The following is a 9,225-nucleotide window of genomic DNA, read 5'->3' as shown; positions in this document are numbered from 1 at the left end:
GCCACCGAGACAGTAAACACTGTCTCGGAAGCACTGTTCATCTTGAAGGCTATAAATACCCCCTGAGATCGATTTTTGACGAGGCGGATCATTCTTGAGCACTTTGGAGCAGACAGAGCAGAGTTCCTGAGCTTCTGGCAATTCCTTGAGATTCGAGCTTTGACTTGATTTTAGGAAGAACGACTATCTTAATTTGATAAGATATCGTTTCAAATTCTCACTTTGATAAACGAAGGAAGAATCACTAAACCCCTCACGATTCAATCAGAATCTGTAATTTGGTGGTCCACGAGAGAATCACTAAACCCCTCACGATTCAATCAGAATCTGTAATTTGGTGGTCCACGAGCCAAAGCGCTCCCGGCATAGGCAAAGATCCCACACAAGCAGCGATCCAAACAACGATCCTGCGTTTATTTCTAAAAAGTTATAATTTTCATTTTGTTGTGTAAAAGAAGTCTTATAAAAATACTATCTCTTTTGAATTTGTTGTAATCGACCGAAGATATAATAAATTCCACAATGAGAGTAACTTTCGACGAAAACAAACTAGCGACCACAGTGAGAGCCAACGGTCTCGCTGCCGAGACCATCATGTCGCAGCCAATCAAGATACCGGTTGAATCCATGGTCGAGTATGAATTCGACCAAACCAAATTTGAGGAATATATCTCATCGTCCTCTTCAAGATCTTCATTATCTCATAAGTACAAGAGGATCTCATCATTGAAGAAGGTCTATACGCCAGAGAAGGCTAGTTGTTGAGGTCATGCCTCGCAACATTATTCTGGCAACCCTCAAAGCCGGAAGCTCTGCTCATGATCATTCCTCCCTAATTAAGGAGCCGTTCGATCGGAGTTCGCCAACTCTGACGAAGAGGGCTCGTCAGAGGCGACGCCAACGTCTCGCTCGTCAATTGGCTAAGGCCTTGGAACAAACCGATGGAGTTCGTTATTATGCGGACTTAGAATCGAGGAGGCATCGAGTGTTTCAGGTTTCTCAACGACCAATCACTCATATCTCTACTAAACTAACGACGGATGAATGGACTTTTGTCAAAAGGGCTCGTTCTACCCTCAAAGAACGAATACAAAAGCGTCGTGCAAACACTGCTCATGCCCGTTCACTCTTACAACAAAGACGAGAAAGAAACAAGGAAACGGTGGCCAAAGAACCACCCAAACTCTACAAAGTTTGGATTCCAAAGTCTGGAGTTGTGTAAAATCAGCATTCGGAGCCCGTTAAGACTCCACACCCGCAAGGGGGTGGTTCTAAACGTGTGACTCTTGATATAACATTGGATCGCTCAGAGGCGACGACAAGTCATCCTGGGTATGTTAACAAGGTTCAAACACAAAAACAAAAGATAGGTTGATCTGGTCACCATGCTGACGAGTTGTACTATCAAACTAAAAGTGGAAACAAATCACATAAAAGGACCGTTCGAGAAACAAGTCCTCATTGTGTATGTGAAAAACTTATCAAAGCAGTGTTGTCTGAATGCAGCTGCTTTAAAGCCATTCCGCCGAAAGTTTCTGTGTTCCAGAGACTTTCTACCGAAATGTCAAAGCCCAAACCGAGACGTTTCAACAAGAAGCTTGCTATTCAAGAGGATGAATTCCCTGAAGTCACCATCAACATGGCTGATAAAGAAAAATTTAAGTGGCATTCAAGTGAATCAAACACCGACTTTTCCCCGGGAGGAAAAGTCAATTCAAGAATTGCCCGACGGATGTCTCGACTCTAGCTAGGAGCTATCAGACGTAGAGACTACAAGAGAATGCAGGAAGGAATGTCATCAGAGGATGAGCTCTCGGACACTTATTCTGCGATTGCTTCGGATGATACGGTATCCAACACAGGGCAAACCAGAGAAGTACTCACAATCACTTCTGATCAGTTTGCTCAAATACTTCAAGAAGCTCTAGCCAAACAACGTGAAGAAATTAGAGCTGAAATGAAGACAGAGATAGAGTTGGCTATCCAACAAATGAGGGAATTGCTAGCTCAACGGCTTCAACCTCCGGAGTCCAGTCAACGAGCTGAATCCAGCCGCCACACTCAGAAGGTGGAAGATGATAGTGATCCAAAAGTGGATGAAGTCATTATGGTTGATACACCTCCCAATAGCAATAATGCTGGGGGTGGTTTAACGCACCCTCCCAATAACGATATTGGGGGTGATTCAATGGCACCTCTTACAGGGGGTGGTCTAACTCATTCTCCTCAACGTCCTTCGAATGAAGACATGGACGATGATGAGAAAATGAAAGAGCTTGAAAACAAAATCAACGCTTTGATGACGGCTCAAGAAGTGAAAAAGACGGGTATTCCATGTCCCTATCCAAGAGAATGGGATTCAATACCGTACCCGGCAAAATTCAGTCTGGTTAACTTCACACCGTTTGACGGGAAAAGCTCACCTACTCAGCACTTGATTTATTTTAAGTCTCATTTGGGCATGATTTCTGGAAACGAGGCTTTAATGGTCCGGTCATTCATTGGCACCCTTCGTGGGCCTGCCTTCGATTGGTATCGACGTCTCAAGCCAGGGAGCGTCAATTGCTGGGATGACATGGAAAGTTTGTTCCTCAGCAATTTCTTCGATGATAACACCAATGTGTCAATCGGAACCCTTCTAGATGAGAAGCAAAAAGACGGAGAGTCAGTCGACAATTTTATCAAGCGCTTCCGTAACAAAGCAATGAATTGCAGAGATCCACTCACAGAAGAGTTCATCCTGCAAACATGCTATAATAATCTCTCCATCGATGTCCTGGAAGCTCTGGGGGTCGTACCATCCAAAACTTGGAAAGAGTTAAAACTACGTGGCGAACAAGCTGAACACTTTCTTAAAAGAAAGAAAGCTAAAAGAAGCCGACCGATGACATCTGCAATCACCTTTAAACAGTTAGGATCGTCTCAAATTCCCATCTTGGTCAAACCTTTAAACAGTTAGGACCAAAGCCAAAATCCCCTCTCGATTCGTTCCATGAACGAGAGGTCCACAAATTGAACGATCAAACCTTTAAACAGTTAGGATCGTCTCAAATTCCCATCTTGGTCAAACCTTTAAACAGTTAGGACCAAAGCCAAAATCCCCTCTCGATTCGTTCCATGAACGAGAGGTCCACAAATTGAACGATCAAACCTTTAAACAGTTAGGATCGTCTCAAATTCCCATCTTGGTCAAACCTTTAAACAGTTAGGACCAAAGCCAAAATCCCCTCTCGATTCGTTCCATGAACGAGAGGTCCACAAATTGAACGATCAAACCTTTAAACAGTTAGGATCGTCTCAAATTCCCATCTTGGTCAAACCTTTAAACAGTTAGGACCAAAGCCAAAATCCCCTCTCGATTCGTTCCATGAACGAGAGGTCCACAAATTGAACGATCAAACCTTTAAACAGTTAGGATCGTCTCAAATTCCCATCTTGGTCAAACCTTTAAACAGTTAGGACCAAAGCCAAAATCCCCTCTCGATTCGTTCCATGAACGAGAGGTCCACAAATTGAACGATCAAACCTTTAAACAGTTAGGATCGTCTCAAATTCCCATCTTGGTCAAACCTTTAAACAGTTAGGACCAAAGCCAAAATCCCCTCTCGATTCGTTCCATGAACGAGAGGTCCACAAATTGAACGATCAAACCTTTAAACAGTTAGGATCGTCTCAAATTCCCATCTTGGTCAAACCTTTAAACAGTTAGGACCAAAGCCAAAATCCCCTCTCGATTCGTTCCATGAACGAGAGGTCCACAAATTGAACGATCAAACCTTTAAACAGTTAGGATCGTCTCAAATTCCCATTTTGGTCAAACCTTTAAACAGTTAGGACCAAAGCCAAAATCCCCTCTCGATTCGTTCCATGAACGAGAGGTCCACAAATTGAACGATCAAACCTTTAAACAGTTAGGATCCGTCTCAAACCCCTATTTGGTCAAACCTTTAAACAGTTAGGACCAAAGCCAAAATCCCCTCTCGATTCCTTCCATGAACGAGAGGTCCACTCAAATTGAACGATCAAACCTTTAAACAGTTAGGATCGTCTCAAAACTCCCACTTGGTCAAACCTTACTACAGTTAGGACCACAACCAAAATCTCTTCTCGATTCATTCCATAAACGAGAGGTCCACTTTTAGTTGAATAATCAACCCTTATGACAGTTAGGATTATTCAAACCCGTCTAGATTCTTTAAGTGGAGATCCCACTTTAAGTTTTCTTTGCACTTAGGAGATAGAATATAAAATTCTTCCTCTCCGATCTCGGGTTCATCTCTACCAACAAACAAGAGACCAGGAGATAGAATATAAAATTCTTCCTCTCTGATTTCGGGTTCATCTCTACCAACAAACAAGAGACCAGGAGATAGAATATAAAATTCTTCCTCTCCGATTTCGGGTTCATCTCTACCAACAAAAAAGAGACCAGGAGATAGAATATAAAATTCTTCCTCTCCATCATTGGGTTCATCTCTACCAACAAAAAAGAGACCATATTACTCCAATAGGTACACGAGTCTAAACTGTTTTCCTACACTCGGCAGGCAGTTTCTGGAGAATATTAATCTGAATATTCTTAAGGATAACCTGACGAACTCTCAATGGACATATAAGCATCAATCTGGAAATACCAGCCTCGATTCAAGATCTCAACAACGGTCAAGCGATAAATGCGATGCCGGGAGAACATTAGCTGTTCTGCAAAGAACTGGATAGACTAATGAATGAAGAGATTAAGAGCTGGAGCCATTTTACAGATTCTTCTACACGATCTACTTAATCAAGTATTGAAAGGATTGCAAATAAGACCTGTCTTATCCAAAGTGTCCCAAGACTCCTCTATAAAAGAATAAGTCTAAAACACTTTGGAGGGGGTATCTGTAGGCGTCAAAAAATGCTGAAAGATATCCAAGCGCAGCTCAAAAGGAGATTATCGAAAAATCAAAGAAAAAGACAGACTTTACTGTCTCGCCCGCGAGACAGACTTTACTGTCTCGCCCGCGAGACAGTCTTTACTGTCTCGCCGTGCGAGACAGTCTGTACTGTCTGCCAGAGCCGAGATAGTTTCTCGAAGGCTCAGAAACTGTTTATAAACGCCACATGGCTATTAACTGCCAAGACACAGGGGAAACGTTGTCGGCGAGAACTCACGATCTGACAAACTGCAAGAAATACGAGTTTTAAAACGTGGAGGCAGTTATACAAACTGTCAGACAGTTACTGTTTCCGATAGTATTTACCTGTCTCGGAACTCGAGACATCTTTACTGTCCGGAACGAGACAGTCTTTTACTATCTCGGCCAGCTGAACAGTAAACACTGTCTCGGAAGCTTGTTTCCGAGGCTATAAATACCCCCTGAGATTGATTTTTGAAGAGGCGGATCATTCTTGAGCACTTTGGAGCAGACAGAGCAGAGTTCCTGAGCTTCTGGCAATTCCTTGAGATTCGAGCTTTGACTTGATTTCAAGAAGAACGACTATCTTACTTTGATAAGATATCGTTTCAAATTCTCACTTCGATAAACGAAGGAAGAATCACTAAACCCCTCACGATTCAATCAGAATCTGTAATTTGGTGGTCCACGAGCCAAAGCGCTCCCAGCACAGGCAAAGATCTCACGCAAGCAGCGATCCAAACAACGATCCTGCGTTTATTTCTAAAAAGTTATAATTTTCATTTTGTTGTGTAAAAGAAGTCTTATAAAAAGACTATCTCTTTTGAATTTGTTGTAATCGACCGAAGATATAATGAATTCCACAACGAGAGCAACTTTCGACGAAAACAGCACCAAACTATTGATGACAATTATATTAAACAAGATGTTATCTGTGGAGTTATCAGTGTATTAGGGTTTCTTAGTCTTACTTGGACAGTCGGTAGCCGAACTTAGAATCCATTCCTGCATGTAAACAACACATGAGAGGATCGAAGTTGGAATCTCCCGTGATTCCTCCAACAATCAAGTCAGTCAAGTGATTGAGTGGAGAAGAAGTAGGGTTCAAATGTGTTTAGTAGCAAGAGAGTTGCTTATCTCTATGCAGCAGATAGTGCCTTTATTTATGATAGGTCCGGAGGGGGCAGTTGTGTAATTTAGGCCGAGTCCAAGTAGGCGGCTCAGTCGGCAGATACTCTACAGGTGTCAGCTGTAGAGGGGGTGAGTCACCTAGGTGTTTAATGTGACAGTGAAGAGGAATGCATGATGCTGATGATGTCCGATGAGTCATAAAGACTTTCAGGGCTAGAGTAATGATGGCTCTGATTGCGCATTCAATGTAATGGTGATCGGTTGTCAGTGGGGGATTCAAGGATAAACAACCTCTCAATTTGGCTATGTGGGAGGGTCGACAAATGACACCTTTCATCTTGGTCTTGCAAGCGAGCCGATAAGTACCAGCTTTTTATTAGGCTATCTTGGATTCAAAAGTTCTTGACTTAGCCTCGTAGGGGGTAGAGGAGTAAGGTCGACTCAAGTAGTGGCTCCGAGTGAGGATGCATTTCGACACACCCCTCCTTAGGAGCTCATTTTTATAAAGAAAAAGAAAACAACCTATTTTCTATAAAGTTAGGAGCTCATTTTTATGCTTTGAACCAAACAAAGAAATAGCAAGAAACAAGAAAAATAATACTTTTTGAGTTTTATAAAATTTTCTCACAAATTTTTATAAAAATGTAAAGAAATTAATAGCGCTTTTCTCTTTTTTTTTATCATAGAAATCAAACCAAACTGCCCCTATACATTATACTTGAGAAGTTGGGTCGAGTCAGAGTAGGACAGAAGAAATCAATGACAAACTTAGAGGCAGCTGACCAGGCCAACTACCTTGAGCTACAGGAATTGCAGCTCATCAAAATTTTAACTTTTCTGTTCTTTACACCTGAACTTTCTGCTATATATGTACGACATTTCAGTCATAACCAATTTTTTCTTGATCTTATTATTCCATTTTCCTGGGCGTTTTGTGCTGCTATTATCTTGAAAAGATAAAAGTACTTAACAAGTGTTCAATTGTTTACCTTATGTTATCAGGTAACTTGGCTTCAAATCATCAAATATTTCCGACTTTTGATGACGAGAGAACCTAAATTCATGGTTAATTAATATAATCATCCCTTTTTTTAGCTTTCTCCATAATTAATGCATGGCTATTTTTGCGTTGGGCACGGAACCCTAAAACAAGGTCATCAATATCCATTTGTTAATAACAACTCATTGATTTATGAGACACATGTTTACACTCGTGTTTAACAAGCTGCGAGAGAGAATAGGCGGAAACTAATACTTAATTTACGAGTCCAGTTGGATATGTGAAGTTTTCCGTACGCAGTACGCTCTCTTGTTAATTTATCGTCTGCGTTCTCTTGTCGTAAAGTTCGCCCTACGCCAAAAAAAAAAAAAAGTTGTTTTAAATATTGGAAACGACTAGTTAACCATTTATTAGAATAATGTTAACTGTATTATATAATTGAGTTTAGAATAACCGTAGGTATTCGGTCCTCTGCAAACTGCACTATATTTCTTGCATGTGCCTGTTTAATAATAGATATTAGAATGATAGTACGTGCGTCTTATCACGAAACCCATGATCTCTAGGGAGTTTCACAGGATCCTCTGAAATCTTTTGTGTACCAATGCCCCCTCAATGTTAGGATACCTCAAAAAAAAAAAAAAAAAAAATCACTGCTTGGAAGATATTTGTGTTGTCCGGCGGATGATCCTTTCGCATAAATTAATTGCGCATCGAATGTGTAGTATAAACCCTCCGGATTTTGTCATTCTCGGTGGAGCATAGACGGGCCAAATTGATGCTGCAACTACACAGCCCATGGTAAGCGAGGCCTGTGGATGAAAGAAGACGGCACTTTGATTTTCTTAAGATTTCTTTTTCCACGCTTTCCTCCCTGATTTGATCTGTAAAATCAAAATTAACAACTTGTAGTACCATACTATTTAAACATTAAAGTAAACAATTTGAAGATACAATGCTAGCGACTCGGACGTTCCCTAATTTCTTGATTATTCTTTAAGGGAAAGGAGGAAATCCTTGACTTAAACAAGTTGGCTTTGTTTCAGTACAATAATTCTGGTTAAGAATTACAAGAATCCCAAATTGTTATAATTAAACATTTAGAATGTTAAAGTATTTAGTATTTCTTAGCTATATCTCCCTCTTTCCATGGTCTGTGCCGCTAATCTTATTTCCAACTTTAATAAATAGTGATGTCAGAGCAAATAAAGTTGTTAAAGTCATCCCAAATAACGGCAAGCTAAATAAATTACATCCCCGTTCATACTAATCTAGTAAAAGAAGAACCACGTCCAAAAAGCAAGATATAATGTTATAACTTGACACCAAACATAAGTTTTGTGCTTGGTAGTGATGTGTCTTATTCTCATATACTCTTCAACTCATGTGAATGTGATCCCCATTTGAATGAGTGGATAAGAATAAACCACCTCACAACTAAGTATAAGAACTTGTATTTGGTGTGTGTGTATATATACATATATATGTGTGTGTGTATGTGTGGTGTGGGTGTGTGTGGGGCTACTGAGGCTGCCCATATGTTTTGAGCAGCCCCTTCAACATATATGTACAATACTTGTGCAACGAAAGGAAAATAGGAAAACAGAAAGAAACCTGTAATAGTTGATATAGCCTCTCCATATCATAGTCATATATATTGTTATGGTATTTCCACTCGTCCACTCCTCTGAGTATGAATCAATACCAAGTGACAGACAAGTGCATTTTTCTATGTTATGCCCCAATTAATTTGGCGGCCAGAGACAAATAGGGTCGACATCCTCCCATGCCGACTCGAAAGGTTACTTGTCGCCCCCCCCCCCTTTTGACCGAAAAACGACTCATAACGAGTCCACTCGACCGTTTATCAGACGCCTTGTGAAGACGACTCGAAAGACGTTACTTTTCTGCGAAACTAAAGGACAACTGCTGCTTCAGGCTTATCCTCGCTAATAACTTGTCAAGATTGCATTAAATGCTTGACAGGCATGATTATGCCTCCAACCCTTATAGTATTCATGACTCATCGGACCACGTCAGCACCACCATACCTTCAGTCCCTTCCCATTTAATACTGAGGGGATCTCTCCTCCAGTCGCCAGCTGACACCTGTAAAGTAGGTACTGACGTAGCCGCCAGCCCACACTTCACCACCGCTGTAGGCATCAAAAACTGCTTATAGGTTCCGAATACAAT

This window comes from Asparagus officinalis, chromosome 4 (assembly GCF_001876935.1).
Source record: "Asparagus officinalis chromosome 4, Aspof.V1, whole genome shotgun sequence".
Taxonomy (NCBI): Eukaryota; Viridiplantae; Streptophyta; class Magnoliopsida; order Asparagales; family Asparagaceae; genus Asparagus; species Asparagus officinalis.
The sequence above is the reverse complement of the archived record's forward strand: the minus strand, read 5'-3'. Positions refer to the sequence as shown.